The sequence below is a fragment of the Spermophilus citellus genome (genome assembly GCF_964194105.1).
Source record: "Spermophilus citellus genome assembly, chromosome: 16".
Taxonomy (NCBI): domain Eukaryota; kingdom Metazoa; phylum Chordata; class Mammalia; order Rodentia; family Sciuridae; genus Spermophilus; species Spermophilus citellus.
Window position 1 is genome coordinate 54,591,639 of NC_138196.1, and position 22,527 is coordinate 54,614,165.

Here is a 22,527-nt window from a genome sequence, read left to right on the forward strand (position 1 = left end):
TTTTTAAAGGGTAAAATAAAGTTTAATGAAAAAAGGTATATGTATTTGTCAAAATAATCAATATTAATAAACTAATAAAGTTAGCTTTATGGCACTTTTATTTTTTACTAAGATTGCACTGTGGACATATTTCTGGAGATATAATTGTAAATAGGATCAACTTCATCCAAACATACTTTCACAACTGCTACAAAAACATCATTTTTTGTACATCCAGCCGAACACTGATTCAGGGTTTCTGACAATCATTCTACTCACAGTGATAGCCATCCACTTGTTCCTGGTTTCTTATTTGCTTGACTTTTTACAAAGAGAATAATCACTCTGAGCTCTCAGAAGCAAAGCTAAGAAAGCTAAGCTTTAACTTACTAACTGGATCATTATTGTTTAGCTAGTTTTTTTTTCCTGAATAAATTTAAAACTTTTTGCTCTATTTAGAAGCTCTCTTCTATTCAGAGATAAGCTTTCTTATCTTTCTTTGTCTTCCTCCTAATAAAGCAGGTTCCTTTTCCAACCAAAAGACTGATGACACGCCTACAAGATTTTAGTAAGAAAAGCCTCTATGCTTCACCTAAAACCTTTCTTTCTAGAAAATAAACAGTTATACAAAACGATTCCATTTGGAAAAATAACTAGTCACAATTCTATTAAAAATCTATCTGCTTTATTTCAAATAATGAAGCAATCTTTATTAGAGTCGATATTCTCTTTCTATAGGTTAATAATCTTAACCTACTGGCATAGGATACTCATAGTTTTACAAATACATAAACACTGGAATAGTTTTTGTAAAATCATATTTTCCCATAAAACTGTGCAGTGTAGGTACATACATACTTGTCTCATTCAAAGAAACAATTTTCCCTAATAATATATGTATATATATTTAAGTTTTCTAAAATAAAATATATTCACTACTAGAAAAAAATAGTACCTCTGAATAAGAGAAATATTAAAATTCATGTAAGGAAAAAAAAGAGGCAAGATTGCCAAGAAAAAATGCAAAAGGAAGAGAGATACCACAATCCTGAAATACACAATAGAATGACTAAACTCATTATAAATCCCATATCTTTGAAGAATTTAGGAATAATTTGTGATTGCCATGACATTTTAAAGTGGGATTAGCAAGTCTTATTACTGAACTAACCTCTCACTCTTAGATCAAGAATTAAATATTTGCTCTGCATTTAGAATCACAAATCGAAACTTTCTAGGCTCATACAAGAATTTCAAATATTAAGCTAGAAGTTTTAGATAATTGCAAGTGAATTCAAGGAATGCATGAAGTAAGAGTACTCGTGTATTTATAAAAACTTAGGTTTTAATTAAAATATTAAAATTTATAATGAATTATAATTGTACAGCTACTCCTAATATAAACTCTATTCCTACTATACTAGGAAAAATTACAAATGCTTCTTCCAAGCAGGTATGAGATGGAGAGAGGGGGAATGCATCATATTTTTAGCACTAAGGAAATCATGTCAATTCTGTTAAATTGTACCACTTTTGGGGGTACTATCCGAAGCTAGCCAAAAAGGTCCACCTTTCCCTTTCTCTCTCTCTCTCTCTCTCTCTCTCTCTCTCTCTCTCTCTCTCTCTCTCTCTCTCTCTCTCTCCATTTCACAACAGAAGGGAGAAGTAATGCCTGAACATATTTCTGTTTCTAGTTAAAAGACCACCCAGTGCATTCTGCCAGAGTCAACAAATGTTTGACAAATACATTGTCAGAAGATAAGAAATAAAGTATTATGAAGAGAGCGCCCTGCTCCCAGGCATCCCAGATGCCTGGAGCCCTGTAAAAAGTGCAAGGACAGTTCTTGCACTTTCATTCCATTTCACCCACTCAAAACTACCTGGAAACTTTTCTTTAGCCTGGAATTATAATGACCTCAGAAAACAAATGTATCTGCTGTGTTATACACAGTTATCCTTTCTCCACAATAACAATTAACAAGTTACCTTTACAACTATCGTAAAGGTGAAGCAGTAAGAATGGAACCGGACTGCATAGTAAGATGCTCAGCAAAGACTAGACATAACCCACCTCAACCTAAAATATTTGAAGTCCATTCACACCGGTTGTAAAATACGAAAGGGGCACTGAGTTGCACACTCGTCCGCCCAGTTCAGAATATGTTTTTGTTGTTGTTTCTAGTCCCATCCAGAGTTTCCAGATCAAGTTTCAGTGGTGATCCACCACTCCCCACAGAACCCCCAGCCCCTACTTCTCCTTCCTTCACTCCTTTCCAACTTGGCTGCCCGGCAGTTGGGGAAGCCTTCTCTCCACTTCCCAGAAAAGTGGTGATCCCAGGCTTCCCGCTCGCTGGAAGCCCCACAGGATCCTGTCAGACACCTTCCTGGAGGACGAGGGGCTTCGCCACAAAACTGGGTATCATCCCGATGAGGGCAAGACCATCTCGACTCCCTGCCCCCACCGAGCGCCCAGCTCTGGTCTGCCTTCCTCCGGGGAACCCGGCAGCCCGCGGCTCCCCGAAACGTGGGCGCGATGCCCAGCTCCCAAGGTGAGAGGCGCGGGTGAAGTTCCCACCTGAGCCGGCAGTCGAGGTGTCTGACGCGAAGGAGGGGCGGGGACCGGGAGGCCGGAACCCGGAGGCCAGACCTAGGGGAGCCTGCACGCTGAGGAGATGCTCCTCCGCCAGCAAGGCTGGCCAACTTGCTGCCGCCTCCTAGAGCAGCTCGGAGAAACGCGCTGTCTGAGCTCGCTCCCGCCCGCACGCCCGCCCGCTCCCGGCGCCACGGCCCGGGCACTAGGACCCCAGAAAGGAAGGAGGGTGCGCCGGCGGCGGCGCTGCACTTACCGCGCTCGGCTCGCCCGCGCCGCCGGCTCGTTACCCGGCCGCAGCAGCCGCGTCCACCCGAGCAGCGCGCACCCAGAGCTTGGCCAAATTCAAAGGAGCCGGGCGCGGGGGAGGGGGCCCCGCCGAGGGAGCCGAGTGTGGGAGAGGGGGCGGGGAGGGGAGAACAGCAAGTGTTACAACTTCCTTCCCTGCCCACCGCCCGGCCCCGGCGGGCTAGGGACGCGGCGAGGGGAGGGAAGCGCGCGCGGAGCGCCAATGAGTTCACTTTCTTTTTCTCCCCCGCGCTCTCCCCCTCTCCCTTCCCGCCGGCCCCCTCCAGCCTCCTCCGCGGCTGACGAGGCCGGCCCGGAGTTTTCGGTTCTTGGCCGGGAGCGGGAGGACGGAGGAGGCGAGGGAGGAGGAAGAAGAGGAGGGAAAGGTGAGGAGGCGAGCAGGGCGCCGTGCCAGGGAGCAGCATCCAGGACCGTAATTGTGTGAAGGGGGGACGCTCCGGGCCGAGTGTGCCCGAGACCAGGCGCGTACACGTGTCCGTGTGTGTTGTGTGTGTGTGTGTGTGTGTGTGTGTGTGTGAGAGAGAGAGAGAGAGAGAGAGAGAGAGAAGGGGAGAGGAGCCTACCATACGCTTCCCCCGGTGCTGATCGCGGGAGAGCCCAATCACAGGGCGAGCTGGACCCGGCTGTGATCATTTATAATCCTTGACTCCTCCGCTCCGCCACTTGTCAAGATGACAGGTACTTTATTTCTTCTTCTTTATTCAAAAAAAAAGAGATTCCCCGTTTACTGCCTTTTTCTGTCAAATGGGATTTGCCGGACTGAACCACGTTCGCCGCCCCTCCCTCCCTCCCTCCTCCCGGCCGCGTCGGGTTCGGGGAAAGCACCGAGGCTCCCATGCTGTGACCAATCAGTGCATCTACTACTCTTGCCGTGATTTAGGGGTCATCCATGAATAACACTTCACGCTGATGAATGGCTCTTGCCGGCTTTCGGCTCTGATGAGGGGTCTGCCCGCCGCTGATTGCAAACACTAATGAACTTACAGCGCCATTTGAAATTCACACGCACCAACAAAGTGCGGGGGTACGTGCGTGGGGGTCTGTCCTTTTCTTCTCCCGGTGACCGGGAGGAGGACCTGGGGGAAGGGCGGGTAATTGCTTTGGACTTAAGTGGAAACACTTCTCTGTGTAATCAAACCTCTAACCTTCTTAGAAAACTACTTTTCTTGATCTTCCGTAGGGTGGGCATTTCAGGTCAGCTGAGTCACCCGAGGAGGTGGGAGTGCAAGACACTGCCGGGAAGATGGATTCCGAGGCAGAAGGGTATAATTAAGGATTGCCACCCCCGGTAGGCGGCCCGTCCTTCACAGAGCCTCTGAAAATGACCTGCGCCTTTCCTTCCAGAGTGTCCTCTCCTCCGAGACTGAAAAGCGCAAATGACCTTCGGACAGGGGAGGGCTGCACTAAATCCTTAGACTTCCTTACAAGCCCGAGCTCTGCACTGTCTAAAACAAGTGCTCGCCTCCGGGTTCAAGTACCTCCAACAAGTATGAACTGGCGAGGGGCGCACTCTAGAGTCCTCTAAAGCCTCCAACCCCACTTTCCCCACTCTCCCCCCCCCCATCACCCGCCTCTTTCTGCAGTCTTTCCTTAGTTTTGTAGCCCAACACTGCCCCTGCCTCAATTTTGTTTGCTGTGGGAGGGGGGAAAAGTTTACTGCAGTCCGCGACAATGCCACTTTCTATTCACTTTGGTTCCCATCAAAACTAGCTCCGGGATCCCAGCCCTCCAAAGCCCCCTCCCTCGCCGCCGCCGCTGGCGAGCAGAAAGCCCTGCAGGAGAGCATTTTAAATGGCCCGAAGTTCCCACTGTTCGGAGTTTTAGAGCAACAAACCCCGCGACCTTCACAGAGCCGCTCACTGGCTTCCCAGCCCCTTGCCACTTCCAGGCACCTTTCCGTTCGCTTCTGCAGGGGCCGGGGTGGGCAGTGTGAGCTTGGGGAGGAGGAGTGCGCGTGGCTCCCGGTGGGGCGCCGGAGCGTCTCCCCGCCCTCCGCTGGGACCCGCCGCCAGCCTGCGGGTAGAGTCAGTGTCCCGGCCTCCCCGGGCCGCCGCCAACCCCTACCTCTCCCCAGCTGCGTAGCAGAAGAACTGGTGCGCTCCGAGCCTTTTCATTCACCTTCCACGCTGTAAGAGCGGAGGATTCTACCAACCTGTACCTAACCTGACTCGGCCGGAAAGAAAGACATTTGTATTTTTAACTGCGTGCAGAACAAAATCAAATCTAGCATTCGCGAAAAGAAGGACGACGCCTCCAAGGAGAGCCTGCACTTTTATGATAGAGAGTTTCTCCAAAGTTTGGGTAGAATTAAAGAAAAGAATTCTTGAGCGCGAATTACAGTGCCCAGACTCATGCATAGTCTTGAGTTCCCGAAGTTGCTAAGTGAGCGAGCGCACCGCAATGGTTGAGAAGTACCATTAATAAGCAAACCCGACCCCGCTCCTGGGTGCTAATGATGCAAAACACCCCCACACACGTTTCTGGGAACAGTCCTGCCGCACGAATCACACTTAAAAAAAAATAAGGTTGTGGGGTCGGATGAATTATATCTCCCTCTCATTGTAACTATTCTCATTATCTTTAAAAATGTCAATTGTGAAAATATACCTCAGATATTACAAGACGACCAGGCCAACTGCTCAAAATTTGCATCTCTGACATGATCATAAGGAAACTCTTAGGATGCTTAATAAATCACTTTTGTGGTCCATTTCTCACAAATATATTTTAAGTGTTTAAAACTTTACAACTGTCTGAGTAAAACTCTCCTTGCTCTTTTGTACCTTGCTAAGTAAGAATACACAATAAAGGGAAAAGACTGTCTTTATCCTAAAGAAGCCAGAACAGAAGAGCCACCTTGGGGGGGGGGGTCTTCTTTTCAGCTCTTTTTTTCCCCCTATAACCCTCATTATAGCTAACACTGATAACAAACAAAGGAAACAATAGAACTCATAAAATTTAGAAATGGTAATAAATCTTGGAGCTTGTCTCCTCCAGCCCAGTTCCCTGTTACAGTTATATTCAAAATTTTTTTAGTACGTGGTGCTGAACATTCACACTAAGTGGATGCAGTTTATCTAGTATATATTGTTTTATTGCATTCACACTACTAGATTAAAAAAATATATAGAACTCATTATTACAGCACTGTGTATTCAATGCCAGGGTGACACTGATGGACAAACCATGCAGGTGTCCTCCATGACATCTGCCTGTAACTGTAAGGTGCAACCTGTAGTCCAGCCCCAGCAGTCTAAGTGTGTTAAACTTGTGTCTCCACAGAATCAGTGTCTCTCTTTTACACATAACACACACAGTTCCGTTGTTTCAGGCCATTAAGAAAAACTGACAACGTAGTGCCAAACTGTACCACATGCTTCCTCCTCCAAATGCATCCCTAGAAAGCATAGAGGCAGCTCACTACGTGACCATCAGGCTCTTTGCCTCACTGAGTTGTTGTCATGGGAGGGCGGCAATGGCTAGTAGCTCATCCAAGCCCTCAGCAGTAATAAAAAGGGGGGGGGGGAGTAGGAGAAAACATGCAAGACTTTGCTGTCTGTTTTGCAAACCTCTGCTCGCAGCAAACTGCCCACACTGCTGGTGATGTTGTGGTGTTAACACAGCCAGCAATGCACCAGATAATGGGGTCCAAGCTGGCTGCATGCATTCCCATGGCCCCTCCACCCTTTGTCACACAGACATACAGCTCTGCAAAAAGAAAATAGGACCCAGCCTCCCTCAAAGCCCCTATCCCTACCTGTGGATGCATGCCTGAGGCTTTAACAAACCTCTAAAATGTGCTCTGGAAGAAGATAATGGGCCTATCCTTCAGATTCATTTTGAGCTTAGGAAAGATCCCTGCTGTGCCATCTGAAATGAAGGATGGGAAAAGGACAGGTTCTTGCCCAGCTGCTGAGACAGAGCTGATGCCAGCCTGTTCTAGGGGTCCAACTCCCCATGGGCCAAAACTCAGCCAAGTTGTCAAGTGCCCCACCTGAAGGTGTTGCCTGCCCATTTTAGCTGGAGCATCAGGTATTTCTCCCCTAAGGCCGTTGATTTAGAAACTATCTACTTTCTCCTCTCCTAAGAATCCAGCCTGGAGCTGAAGGGACTGGGTGGCAACTGTTACTGCTGCCTTCCTTTCTTGGAGAGCAGAAGGTCTCTGCAGCCACTTCCTTCTTTGTTGTGGGAGGTTTTCAGACATGGGGAAGGGGAGCACCAGGTCAGTCAGGTATGAGATTCTCCAAAAAGATATGTAGACAACACTTAACTTTATAGGCATTCTTTGGGTTTATTGAATCAAACTGAGGGTCAGTGCTTGACTACTGAGTTTAAACTGAGTTGCCACCTGAGCTGTAACCACTCCCACTCAAGGAATGTGAGACACTGATGAGGAACTGCAGGAAATGGCATAGAGAGCCAAAGTGCTGGCACATAGACCTACCAGCTCATACCTTGAAACATCAGGAGAGCCCACAATCCAGATATAGCCAGAAGGAGGTTGTGTATCAACTGAGAACAACAAATACACGACGATGGGCCACTTGAAACAGACTAAAGGCTGGTGGTCACCCAAGTTCTAGGCACCCTAAGTATTCCCATCAACAAACCATCTGCATACAGCAAGCAAGCAATCTGCAACAATTTACAGCACTAGAGATTAAATTTTACACCTAAGACTCTCAAGTAGCCATAAAGTTATTATCAGGTTGTTGTTTTACACTTGCAAAAATAACTTATTTCCCTTGGCAGTTAGATTGAGGGGAACTGTAAAACAGATATTCTAATTTGATCACTGACAAAGTTATAAAATTAAATGACTCTTTGTTGTGGAAAATATGCTTTCATTATCTTAATTAAGTCAAGATAGGCCTCTATCAATGCACATACATTTTGGAGCCACAGAGTAGACTGGTGATCAGAAAAATCAATCTCTAAATGGGGCCATGCTTTTCCAGTACATTGGTTTGTGTTCTATTGCATAGACCCAGCTTGCATGTGGCTCTGACCTTTGGTGAAAACCCAGCTGTGGGAACACAAACCCAATTGCTCATGTGGTTTTTCTAGTGCCTCATAAAAGACCCCAAGTTCTGTGAAGGATTTTGAGCACAGAGGCATCTTTTAACACGTAGTACTTTCGATTTTGGTTAAGCTCAATGTATGTGTTTAAAACTTATCACATGGTTCTACAGTGAAAGATGGGACTGTTATAATTAATAGTTATCATGGAGTGCCTCTCAAAATCTGTCATTTTTTAAAATAAATTCATTGGTAAGTAGTATGTATATGGTGTATTTGAGGTAGGCACTAGCTGCTGGCAAAGTTTGTCACACATAGGTGACACAGAAGGACAATTTTATTAATAAGATAACATCCTTCAGCTAGTCCAGGATCCAGTTTATGAATCAACTTGTATTATTTATAGGTTAAAAATATAGGCATCAAAGACTGTGGTTGTAGCACAGTGGTAGAGCACTTGCCTAGCCTGTGTGAGGCACTGGGTTCGATTCTCAGCACCACATACAAAGAAATAAAATAAAGATCCATTGACAACTAAAAAATATATATTAAAAATTATGTAGGTATCAGGTGAATATAATTCAGTATCAGATGAATCAAACATCTTCTAACTTTCCAGAAGTGTCAACTCTTTCTCCTTCTGCTGCTGACCCTTTAGTTTCTAATATCCTGCAATCTAGGTCTCAGGAATGCCTAGCATTTAAAGGATCTATTAGTGACACCTCCTTCTTAGCAGTGATTTAACTGAATTTCTTGTGTTATAATATTGATGACCCTGGGGTGGGGATATAACTCAGGTGGTAGAGTGCTTGCCTTGCATGCCCAAGGCCCTAGGTTCAATCCCCAGCCCCACAGAATAATAATAATAATAATAACAACAACAACAACAACAACAACCACCCTGTTTTTTGTATGGACCCTTTCCAATAACAGAGCTCCTGGAGCAAAGGGACTTTATCTTATTCATCTTGGAACCCATAGAACCTAACACGTGGACTGGCCTATAGAAGATGCTCAATATATGTTTATTCAATAAATGAATGGCTATGTGAATAAAATATTTTATTATATTTAGTCATTATTCTGACTTCCTATTTTTAAAAAGGAATACATCATGAACAATTTACATTGAAAATATATTTAATAAGTACACTTTTCTACTTCTCTGACCATCAGTGTTTTAATGGAACTTAGTTTTGAAGTTCTAGTCATTAGAAGGTGCCACCTTTGAACTTGGTTGACTTGTCTCATAAACGTAGCTGCAAGCAAAGACCAAAAAAAAGGAAGAGGCAAAGAGATCAAATCAAATTTTGTTTTTCTTTTTGAGTAAAATGCAGCATTACTGAATATTGGGAAAAATTTGAAATGAGCACCTAACAAATGTAGATTTTTATATTAAATTTGACATTATAACAAAACCTTTATTGTTTTCCAAATTTTCTTTGGATTTTTAATGGTAAGAAGTACAGAGCTTAAGATGACTGCTTTTCATTTCTTCAAGACAAGGGTTCAGCTGGTATTGGGGAAACAATCTCTGTTTGTTCCTGTCTGCTCAGGAGGACTGTTTCTAATTGATCTGGCATGGAATTTAGTTGGAGATGTGTATGTTGCAACCGAAGCGCAGAGCCTGTATGCTTTGTAAAGTGATAACCATATGGGCCTTATTTGAAACATTTGAGGATTTTAGACATTAACCTGGGTTAAATTGAGCTATAAATTCAACTCAAATGTATACGTCCTGACAAATTCATCATCACTTTGGATAGACTCAATCCATGCTCCCCTCAGATTAATAAAGATGATGACCGCTTATCACAAATGCAAAGGTTCACTGTGATAAAGTACCATAATGTTGTACTTTGCACTGTTTAAATGCAAATTGCCCATATTAAGCAGACATTTTCTACTGTTATCACTTTCAGTAGAATAGAAATGTTTAAAAATGATCTCTGAGTAAAGAAAAGGATATATAGTCAAATCTATTTCCTCTTACACAATTTTCAAGTGCACTTTGCTATCATCATGAAGATTTAATTAAGCAAGCCCAGCTAAGCTAAAAAGCAAAGCCGCTGGAAATTACTACTTATAGAAACATATTTGGGACTTATACAAAATAATTTATTTACTATTCTTATTTAGGGATGTGAGCAACCATTGAAGGTTAAACATACAACAGAATTCTCTAGATTCCTTCCCTTATTTCTGAATATCAAATTTAGAGCTTACACTTTGTTACAGATAATAGTACTAAGTTATAGATGTTGATGGTCCTTCCCTTGCAGCTTTAAATTGCCTTGAAAAAGATACAGTTTCTTTAATTAAAAAAGCTGCACAGAACTAATCCCTCTAGCTGAAAAAAGAAAAGTTTTAAGCAATCTCTTTCTGCTCCGAGAGAGAAAGGCAGACAATACCATAACAGATCAGAAACATAAGCTATAGTGTGCAGCCAGGAGCACAGCAGGGAACTGAATACTGCTCCGACTGTGTCATTTTTTAATCCCCCATCCCAGTTTTCCCCGTCTGACCTCATGCTGAGATGAAGTTATCACAGAAGACAGCTTTACTCTCACCAATGAATCCAACCCTGGATCTGTATTATCCTCAGCAGATCAAAACACCGCTTTCATCAAATAGCATTATCTGCATAAAAGGCATGCAATTGCCCGATAATTTCACCCAAACTATGCTATTCATTTAAAGGACAAGAAGAGAAATGTAATTCATTCCTTTTGGGAGGTGGCAGAGAAAAGTGAGAGTTGGGGAGAGACAGAGGCTAGAAAAGCTAACTTATCCCCTTCACTCATGGGAACGTTTCTGTTTTTAACACACAATCCCAAGAAGGAGTCCATTTAAAAGTCCCCCTACTCCTGTGCTTTAAGATTAATTGTTGGAGCAATTTGGTGCAGTTTGAGTGACAAAAGTATAAGTTGTGTAGAAAACTGGCAGTGAGAAATTACAAAGCTTGCTGATGTCATTAGCCATGCTTCCATGAACCCCAATAAAAACATCATATCCAGTAAAATTGGAGAAGCCTAAGAATTAGCTGAACAATTAGATGAAGTTTAACACAACATTGAATTGGCGGGGTGGGTGGGGGGTTCTTACTGGAAGATCTTTCTGTGCATGATGAGAAGTTTGAATCCTTACAGTGGGAAGACAAAGACCTATTGGACGATTTTGCATTAATTCTTTGAAGAACATATAAGAAAACTTAGGCTCAAAGACTGTATTTTTTTCTTTTTAATTTAAAAAAAATATTTTAGTCTCCTTCAGACTTTCTTTTCCACTTTATGTTTAAACAATGTTCTCATTTGCATTGTAGATTGTATAAGCTGTGGACTTCTCTTTAATGGTTCCTAACTCCTTATGGAATGATATCAGATGTTTTGCTCAAGGTATCATGACAGGTTCGCACAATTAGACAAAACCATTGGTGTCAAGTAAATGGAATCACTAAGAAATATAAAAACTCTTATGTGGGTGTGACTGACCTATTAGGTATATGTTAATGTATAATATACATTTTTATATATAAAATATATAATAATGTTAATATATAATATATACAAAGCACCACGTTTTTAATGACTTAGCTTGAAAATGTAAGTCTTCTTTTTAGCACTATCAAAATTTACTATGTAAACTGACCTTGCAAGAAATCCAGCATAATCTCTATCTTCCCATCACCCAAACAACATCTACTCACAAAAATGTGTAGGACAACAATCAGAACTGCTTGAAAAAGAGAACGACTCTACCATGCTTCACATTAGAGACAAAGAATATTCCTGATATTCCTAAAACAGGTAAAGGAACAAGAATGTTTCCCCTGAAAGACCAATACAAGTTTTACAAGAAATTAATCATGGCATTATTATTTGTCATTACTGACATTTTAATTACATGTATGTATTCTCTAAAGCATTTAAATAGAATTAATAAATAGATGTAGTTTCCATACCAGCTTCCTGTAACTACAACTTAATACTGAAGTGCTGTAAGGCTAAAAGTCTATGTAGATATTTGGTCTGCTTAGTAGTAAAGTTCAAATTCATGTTTCCAAAATAACAGCTTCATGACATACAAATTATCTTAAATTTAATATGATTAAGCATTAAACTGTGGTATTTCCTTGAATTTAATGACAGCACTATTTTCATGTCAAACTTGATTACAAGAACCAGCTTTCAGAGTGAACTGTTTAAAATCCCAAATCATTAACAGATCATTTAGGGTTCAGTCTCACAAAACTTCTTGTCTGTGAAATATCAACCAAAGACATGTAAGCAGAGAGGTGAGTTTCACATTTTACCTACATATGCTTATGTGTCTTTGATTTTAGAAGTCACATTTTTGTCTGAAAATGCTAGAAGAAAACAGATGCTCATATCATCAATACCATTATTATTTTCAACATACACATTTATGAGGCAGTTCAGCCTCATACACTGTTTTCTCAAAATATTTTCTCCAAGCAAATCATAGACCATTATACCCATCTGAAATAGGTATAATGAGACAACTTACTTAAGACTTTACAAATTTTAAATATAACATAAGATTTTGATATTTTATTTATTCTTTTGACATAAGTGTCACTCCAAACCTATGTTTGACTCATGAGTGATTTCTCCAAGAGTCTCTAAACCTGGATCATCCATAAGTCCCAATTTCAGTCACAGGAGTTTGCATCTAGAGAGTGAAGCAATTATCTTTATAGATCATGGAATTGTTAGTTTAAAGATGGCACCAGAAATGTCACTTCTCTCAGAGTAAAAGCTTCATGGGGCAGGGAGAGGTATTTCTAACATTTCAGGTAAAGCCATTCTTTTGGCCTGATGCTGTGGTTCTCTTGCCATGCATGCTAGACAAGTGCTCTGCCACTGAGCTGTATCCCCAGCCCCATATTATCTGATTTTTTAATTTCTCTAATGAGGATACAGCTCTGGCTTTTGTTTGGTTTAGGGGAAAAAATGTAAAAACTCAGACATTTCTAGAGCAGACTTGGGAGTAAGAAGAATCTAGCCTAGGCAGAGTCAGCATCCAAATGTTTCTTCTGTGTTTACCTAACACTTTTTTCCTGGCCCTGTACTCCAAATCCAGCACTTTAAATCCACAAAATCTATGAAAGACCAGAATTCACCTTCTCCTCTTTTATCCCTGGATAAGATATCTAGGAGACAGAGGTGGGGGGAAAAAAGTAGGCCATGAGAAGATTATGAGCTAAGAGTGTATAAAGAGGGAGGAAATTGGCAGAGAGAGAATCTAAGTTAGGAGAAAGAAAAGGGAGAATAAGCTTAAACTGAAGATAAACTAAGAAGAAGAGAGTGTGTGTGAGATTCCTAGCTTCCAGTCCTGGTTTAATGGGGTTGCACATTTATCTTTAGTCTCTGCTTACACTGATGAGTGCAGGAATCCTGCCTTGAGAGTTTATAGTGTCATTGAGAAACAAGATTTAGATCAGGCCATGACACAGGTCACACTTACTATCAAACTTATTAGAAATCAACCTAAAGTTCTTTTGAAGATGATTTTGATAATAAAGAGGTCCTTTATTAAAATTTGAAGACAATTTTGATAAACAGGCTATAAAAATCTGGACCCATTTTTAAAACTTATAGCCTTTAGACCACCTCTATCAGAATCACCTCATGGGTCATAAGAAAATACACATTCCTGAGCCCTACCTCAGCTACACAGAATTAGATTCTATAAGGACAAACCCATCAATTAGCATTTTAAACAAGTCTTCCAGAACATTCTTAAGCACAGAAAAGTTTGAGAGCATTGCCCTGGGCTGAACACTTTGCATAAAGTGAATAGACACTTCAATTTTTATCATTTCCTGTCAAAGAAAAGTTGTTGCAAATAAATCCAATTGAATTATTTTAAAAGTGACATATTCAGAGCTGGGGTTGTAGCTCAGTAGTAGAGTGCTCACCTCACACGTGTGAAGGACTGGGTTTGATCCTCAGCCCCACATAAAAATAAATAAAATAAAGGCATTGTATATATATATATATATATATATATATATATATATATATATATTTTTTTTTTTTTTTTTTTTAAAGGTGACATATTCCACTTTAAGGAAGAAACCAAAATTCACAAAGCAAAGAGGGTGAGACTATCTGAAAAAATCCAGCTGAAAATTCAGTGATACTTCAAAATTAGATTTTGAATCATTCCTTTAAGAGTAATAAAATCAATGTTACAAATTGAGATAGTATTTTCTATGTGTTTTAAGAGTATACAGATATACAATATATACAAATTTTTGCTTACTGGAGCATGTGTGTGTGTGTGTGTGTGTGTGTGTGTGTGTGTGTGTAATCTGGTAGAGTGCAGGCTTAGCATATATGAGGCCCTGGGTTTAATTTCTAACATCAAAAGATTTATTTATTTTTTTTTTGTTGACTGTATCATTCAATATTACACACACACACACACACACACACACACACAGAGTTCTAAAATTATATAAATTTTTATACCTTTATTTTATTCATATATTTTTGTGTAGTACTGAGGATCAAACCCAGGGTCTTGCATGTATAAGGTGAGCACTCTACCGCTGAGCCACAACCCCAGCCCCTAAATTTTTTGAATGGATTTTTAAATATGTATTAGTTTTACTTATTATCAGAAATTCAGAAATTTTGTGTGAAATAATATAGGAATTATTTCAACAGATATGGATTTTAATAGAAACCCAAAATAAATTTATAAGAAAAAAATTAAGAGTTTTACTGGTAGCTAGGCATTTACAAGTCAGAATGGCCCACTATTAACAGGCTGGTTTTTAGAAATATAACGCATGCTGAAAATCCTTAAAATTTTAACATAAAGTAGCTTCAGTGCTGGACCTTCCTCACTTCCTTCTTTTGCAATTGTTTGTCTCTGAAGAATGTGACTTTTAACAAAGTACTATTATTGTGCTTATGGATTTCACACATCGAGTCCTTAAAGTCCTTATTATGAATAATGGGACAAAAATTCAAGTCTTTCTATGTTGTCTTAACTACTACATTGCTTCTAACACATGTGGTCCTCTCCCTCTTCCTGACTCACCTTGTGTGTGTTCTTTCTGGCAGACAATGTGCCTAGCATATACTATATACCATCTCATGTAAATTCTCACAACAATTTCAAAGATTGCTCCTATTATTTTCCCCATCATAAAGATCAGAGTATTAAAAAGTCAGTAATTTGTCCAGTGTAAGTACAAGAGCCAGATTAATGACTTTGATTTCAGAGATCCAACATATTAAAATAACACATATTTCCAAGAGGAATGGAACCTACTCTTATCATAAAAGAGTGGACACATATATAGATTCATACACAGAAATGCAAACTAGAGTTTAACGAAAGATCAATACTTCTTAAACACATACACCTAATAAGAATTCCATACAGAAAATACTTTTGGTCTTTTTGGTTGCTTGAGTCTGTTTTTGAGAAAAGTTATTTTATAATTTGAAAAAAATTAAACAGGACAAAACTTTAGGTACTATCATACCACGGCAAGATTATCCATCTTTACTTTATGTGTTATATAGATTTACAACATAATTGCCCTCAATATAACATATTTTATAATTCCTTTATATATTGCTCTAAAATTACTGCAACCCTCAGCACATATTTTTTTTAATGATAGTTTATGGCTATACTTGCAGAAGATTTCAGCTCCAGAATGATAGTTTTCTCTTCAATGATTAATCTATGTAGGTTACAGTAAAATCACTTTTAGGGACTGGCTATAGTTTAGGGATAATAAATATTTGTCACTCTGATAAAAATTTTCTGGAAGGTTGCAACTGCTCCAATGGCCTTTAGATTGTAGAATTTGGTAATCCTCTTTAAAGTACCAAGAAAGTTAAACAGAGTGAATTGTAAGCTTGCTGCTACTTGAAATTACAAATCATTGAAAAACTGTCCATGAGAACACCTTAGGGAGTAAATGTGGATAATAATGGTTCATGTGTGGTTGCAAAACAATAATGAACCTGTCTAATCAATTGTTCTGAATAGCAATAGATCATAGTGGAAGGAAAAATACACATCCTTATTGACCCCTTGTGCATTCTGTTACATTTCATTCTTGTGACTTTTGAATGGTTTCCTTTTACATTTAATCATGCAGTAACAGATTAACCCTAAAACGATTACCCATAACTCTTTGTACAGGCAGAATTTAACATAAATAAACAACTGAAATTATAGCAGAAAAACAAAAACCATTATTTTTGCTTCTTTCATAGATGACATGAATGATAAAATTGCTAATATCAAATCTAACTTAATGTAAAATAAATCTTAATGTTAATGATGGAAGAGTTCGGTTTTATTTAAAGGACTTGGTAAAAGAACAGACTTATGTGGGAAGAGAAATGAACTGCGGCTTTATCTCACTTTATCCATTTGTGTTTATTTTCCTAATAGATGCATATTAATGTGGCCAAACAAATTTGGGGTAACCTGCAATGACTGATAAACTGTGAAATGATTGATTGTACTGGGCACATGAATTTTACATGTATGGACATGCCACATGTTCAAGGTTAAAATGTAGAAAGTGATTCATAGTCTGCTCTCTGCTTTCCCAATCCCCACCACATTTACATTTACATTTACATAGATTATGTAATGGAGAACTATAGAAATAATTAGAGAAGATTATGCAGTTGACCTGACCAAAAATCCACTGGATATTTCAATGGATCACTGTCATCACCAACAAACTGAACTCTTTGTCAAATATCAAATTCATTTCATCCTGGACTTAAACGAACTGACACACAAAAAGTAACAGAAAGTCCTCTCTCTGTTCACCATAGATATGGGGAGCATGAGATGATATACCATTCTAAAATTTAAAAGATTAGAGTTTATCAGTAGTTTCTTTCATTTGTTTAACCGATTCTCATTTTTCCAGTTCAACTCATTTAGTAAAAATCAAAATGGAGTGTTTTAGTCACAGGCTAATTCAGACTTGATGCTATCTATAATCTTGCAGCTCTTTTTTTTTAGTTTGTGTGTGTGTGTGTGTGTGTGTGTGTGTGTGTGTGTAATGTAGATGGACAGAATGCCTTTATTTTATTTGAATATGGTGCTAAGGATTGAACCCAGTGCCTCCACATGCTAAGCAAGCACTCTGCCACTGAGGGACAGCCCCAGCCCAGCAGCTCTGTCTTAATCATAAACATTTAGTGCCAGCTGTACAGATCTAGGTGAAAAAGCATGCCAGATTGATGAACTGCTTCTTTTTGTCTTGTGATACTTTGAACCATCCCTACTCACTCAACAACTACTTGTTTTAATTGGTAATGAAGATCTGCAAAGCTGAGTTTAATGTCTCTAACTAGAGAAGTAGATACCTCAAAAAGTGGGCTTTTATGTGAAGCTTTAATTTATTACACTGTTACTTGAGCACATGGTACAATAGTTTGGTGACTACACTGTATGACTTGGTAATAATCAGCTCTAAAAATGTGATTTGTATGTATATACATTTGATCTATTTAATCTTACTAGTGTGGATCTACTATGGTTTATCTTTTTGTTTTTGGATTTTGGTGACAATACCACTAGTGAAATTTTTTTCATGCTTATCTAAAAAACTACATTACATGTAATATTAGCCCAGTGAAATATTTATTTAGAAAGTGCCATCATTTCTTTAACTTTTGATAATTAAATTGTCCTCAAACACAAAACTCTAGATTTCAATGAATTTGTACATTATTTTTGAATTTATGACTTGTGAGACCATGTTTTCTCTGAGATTTGTTTAAGAAAAAAAATTTTCTGCCTAGATTTAGATAAAATAATGCAATAATTTGGAGTGGTAAGCTGTCTTGATTATGTTTTGATTTCTTTGCATTTTTTTCACTAGATTAGACATTTTAAAATAGGAGCAGTAGTAACCTACACAATATAGATTTGTATATTTGGAAACCCACAGATATGCATATATACCTGTGTAGCTCTATGTGTATGTATTTATACCTATTTAGTATCCTGTTTTAGCAAGTCTATATTTTATGCAAACTAAGCAACTGTCTCTTGGCAGTATATAATCTTAAAGAAGATTCTATAAAAATGCTACAAGTGAAAATTCACCTTCTTTTTCTTAATTTATTATTTACCTAATACATATTTATACTTGTAAAAGAATCAGTGCTGCATAGAAAACTTCTAATCTGATTACTCGCATATCAGTTGTCTAAAGGCTTATTCAGCAACATAATGTACAAATACACATTTTATGTGGGATCCACCTTTGATTCTTTTTCTAATTGTCTATCCTTTATAAGTAGAGTTTTTATTTTTTCCCTTCATAGGTGATCTATTACTTTCTCTCAAACCAGGTGGTTCTATTGATGAGTTTAATAATTCAATTACTATGTTTTATAACTTTGTTTATCCTACACAATACTACACCTTTTAAATTTTTGATTCTACTTCATTCAGGAATCAAGAATTCTGGAGAGTGACTTCCAATTAGCATTTGACATATTTGTGATACCCTATAAAAATACTATTTCCATGTTTTCCTTTTTGTGTATTATATGAATGTAAATAAATTTCTATGTCTGTAGCATAAATATTCTAGGCTAAATATATGTAGGTGCTAATTCAAATTATTTATCCTTATGATTTATCTGCCACTTATTTCTTTATTTGACTATGCAAATTTACAATATTTTTACATAATATGTATTATGTGAATTTCAAATGATTTAATAGTTATAAACTCTGTGCAAAGCTATCTGTCACCTGGGAATATCACCCCTATCCATACATTTCCACATGGATTGATGCCAAAGATCTTTCTGGGTGGCCTGAAATTAAGGCATTTTCCTCTTTCAGAACCTGCTCTAATTTTTTTGTAATGTGAATAATTGGGATGACAGAATTAATTTGAGTATGAAAATATGAGGGAAAAAGGTCTATTACATTTTCTTCAAATTAATTGTCAACTTTTTGAAACTGGATAGAAAGAGCAAGCCAAATTTTATAATGTCAAAGCTAATTTCTTAAGTTGATTTCTTGAGTTTTTCAAGGGTTTAATCAGGGACAGGGATGAAAGGGAAAGTACCAATTATTACTTGATGATCAGTTTAGAAGAAGAAAATACTGAATTCAAGGTACTCAATTCAAGGTATATATCTTAAATGAGGATTTCCAAAATTCTGAGGTTTGTTCTTGATGTTGTATCACTGGGGCATGTCTCATTTGGGGAAAATATACACCAACAAAACAATAAGTTAATTATGAGTTGTTTGCCTTAGAATAAACTTGATTCTCAATAGGAAAGGGAAACAACAAAAGTGATATTTAAAATTGCTGAAAAAGAAACCAGTGCACCAAAACTCAAATTTCATTAATAGCTTTTATGTTAATAGCATGGCTACAGCTGATATTTAGAATTGCCTACACAGAAAATAAAGGATAAAAAGATAACATCCATTATGAGAAGGAAATGAATTATCATATAGAATAGTTTCTTAAGTTTTTATCCACAAGTTTTATTCAATGTTTTTTTGATCAAAACAAAATACCAAAGTAAAGCATTATTAATAATCCTATGTGTTAAAGAAAACTAGTGAATTATATTATAAAACATTACTACAATACTAAACAAACCTGTAATTCTTCATACTAAATGTTACTGATGTCCTTGTCATTATAATATATATGAAATTTTTTGCTTAAAGCTGCTTAAACTTCCTGGAAACAAATTAATATTTTCACCTAAAGCAAATATTCATTTAATAACTTATATTTGATTTACTTATTATGCATATTCTCCTTAGTTTGTATTCAATTCCCTTAATATTTAAATTTAGTCACAGTAAAATATACTTTAGCAAAAGAAAGTTAACAAAGAAAAACAAGAATATTGTAATTTTTCCACCCCAAGTTAATATCCTTAGCTGAACATCCTAGTTCTCATGCTATGTAAACTATATACTATTATACAAAACAAAATCTCAAAATAATTGCTTACTTGATAAATTCATTTTTGAAAAAGAGTATTTCAGTAAACTTTGTCCTACTCCAAGAGAACAGAGCTCCTTTTAAAAATGCAGCAAATAGTTTCAGCATGATCTTTTCCTTTATGTTTTATTTAAAATGTTAATGGAGTAAATCCACAATTCACATAATTTATTTTGAAACACTTTTGTTCAGAATAATGCATTGTAAGAACAGTGATATACAGGCAAGTTCCCTTAAAGAACATGCATCAATTCAGTTCCCTTTTGAAGCATATTGCAAATGCCCTCTAACAGGGCATAGCAACATTACATAAATCATCTTATATGAAAAATTAACATGACATCAAATATTTATAAATATTAATGTGTATGTTAATATAACCAAAGCTGTAACAAACAATCATAACCTTGCCAAGTTTCCTAGGACAGGCGCTGCTGATAATGATATCCATTATCTCTGGAGGAACGCACAATTATGAAAGTTATACACAGGATGCTATGTTCTTAGCTGCTTTTAAATTTATCCATTAAATGTCTACCATACATATGATATTAACCCTTTACACATATATTCTTAGCAAACAGGCAGCTCCTGTGGATAAATATTTTTTAAATCATTTTTATTTAATCGCCTATACAGCAGCATCTGATTTTTAACATAATTTTATGCATAATTTGAGTATATGTTATCCTACAAACAAGTTCAATTGGGATTGATCTCATTAACATGTGTTAAATACCACATATGCATTTATATGTATGTATGCTGCACCTTGTTCAAGAATGCCTCATTTTGCAATGGTAGATTGGTGATTTGTGGCTACAAAATGTAATATGTCATACTATCATCACTCTCTCAGGAAAGCTCTCTATAAAAAGGATCTGTGTTGAGGAGGGGGTGGGGTACAGACTTTTTGGGCTTGCCTAGTCTCAGTAAGGTCAAGTCCATATGTAGAGCTTTTGATTAGACCTTAAGGGACTCACAGATCGTAGGCACAGTCAGCCAGGCAAAGTTTTGTTTGGAATTTTTTTTTTTTGCAAGTATGGTTAATTTAGTAAATGGATACCAAAGTAATATGATTCAAACATTAGAAAGGGGCCACCATTTTATATGTGCTCATATGATACAGGTTCAGAAAAGTCAGGTTCAGAATTCAGCAGGTTTCCATGGGCAAAGCAAGAAAATAACATTATTAGATGACACATACTTCTGGCCTGAAAATGTTTTGCTTCACCAAAAGATAGCTTACTAAGAAGCAGTCTGAAGCCACCTGTCTAAATCTACTTCCCAAGCAAGAATGTTCTTCATTATAAAGCACCTTGCTTCTATTTCTAGTCTGACTCATCAGTGCTACAAATAGACTATTCTTTGTTGGTACAGTTGCCCCCTCTTATCTGTAGGAGATATATTCCAAGATCCCCAGGGGATGCCTGAAACTACAGGTAGTACCAAATCCTTTGCATGCTATGCTTTTCCATATCTATGATAAAGTTTAGTTTACAAATTAGGCACAGCACAAGATTAACAATATCTAATAGGACAATTAAAACTATAATAAAAGTTACATGAATGTGGCTTTTCTCTCTGTCCCAAAATATCTTACTGTATTGGACTTATCCTCCTACTTTCCTCTTGTAATGGTTGTCATCACAATACCTATGTGATGATATGAAGCAAGAATGATGTAGGCATTGTGAAACAGAGTTAGACCACTATTGACCTTCTGACTATACACCAGAAGGAGGATCATAGATGGTTGAACGTCAGGAGCATTTCCAGATAATATTTTCAAAGTCTAGTTGATTGCTGGTAGCTGCAACATGGAAAGTGGACCTGAGGCTAATGAGGGACTACCATATTGAAAAGTTAACTTTTCATTGCTGTGACCAAAATACCCAACAAGAACAATTTAGAGGAGGAAAAGTTTATTTGGGGCTCATTGTTTCAGAGGTCTTAATCCATTGAGAGGACTGCACTGCTCTGGGTCAAAGTTGAGGCAGAACAGCCCAGTGGAGGAAAGCTGCTCAGCTCATGGCAGGGTCAGGAATCAGAGACAGAAAGAAGGGGAAGGGTCTCAGGGAAGATGAACCTTCCCAGTGCATGTTCTCAGTGTCCCACCTATTCCAGCTACATCCCAACTGCTTACAGTTACCACCCAGTCAGTCCATTTAAAGTAGAATAAACCAATAACTTTACAACTCTCATAATTATTTCATCTCTGAATATTCTTGCATCAACCCTGGAGCTTTTGGGGGTTACCTCATAATCCAAATCAGATTAGATATTAACCCTAATACACACCTTAGTACTAATTGTTTTAATCAGGTAAGAGATCAATGCTTAATTGGTATTATTTTTTTAAGTGGGTCAGAATTTTGAACGGAATACAGAGAAAAAGAATGAAATGCAGATTAAACATTACTTTGTTTTTTTTTATCAACTTAAACATATATTTTAGATGTAAGCTTTCAAATCCTCATCTTCCAAAATATGCCATCTTATTTTGCTATCAACAAATTTTCCCTCTCACCTGTTTTAAAATTTATTTTGGTATCTACCAAAGGTAGTTATTTCTTCTATCTCAAAGAAAAAGAAAAAGAAAAAGCCTTCTCTTCTAC

The 22,527-nt window shown here is 38.1% G+C and overlaps 1 protein-coding gene and 1 long non-coding RNA gene across 11 annotated transcripts in view; one reads left to right on the plus strand and one right to left on the minus strand.

Annotated features, from left to right (window-relative positions):
- TENM3 (teneurin transmembrane protein 3) overlaps positions 1-3,567 on the minus strand; it is a 606,711-nt gene extending 603,144 nt beyond the window's left edge. For 8 of the 9 annotated variants that reach the window (XM_081269543.1, XM_081269542.1, XM_081269537.1 and 5 more), the window contains exon 1: positions 2,826-2,962. The gene's annotated coding sequence lies outside the window, so the exon portion shown is untranslated. Of the gene's footprint in view, positions 1-2,825; positions 2,963-3,441 lie in introns of those variants that run through there. The other variant, XM_081269536.1, reaches the window with a different exon arrangement.
- On the plus strand, positions 3,141-5,637 carry LOC308635232. 2 transcript variants are annotated; one of them, XR_014019166.1, is made up of 3 exons: positions 3,141-3,243; positions 3,759-3,902; positions 4,059-5,637. It is a non-coding gene; the product is annotated as an uncharacterized lncRNA (long non-coding RNA). The 2 variants fall into 2 exon arrangements; XR_014019167.1 differs by lacking the exon at positions 3,141-3,243 and adding an exon at positions 3,427-3,556 and having other exon boundaries at positions 4,059-5,636.
- Positions 5,638-22,527: the final 16,890 nt, after the last annotated feature.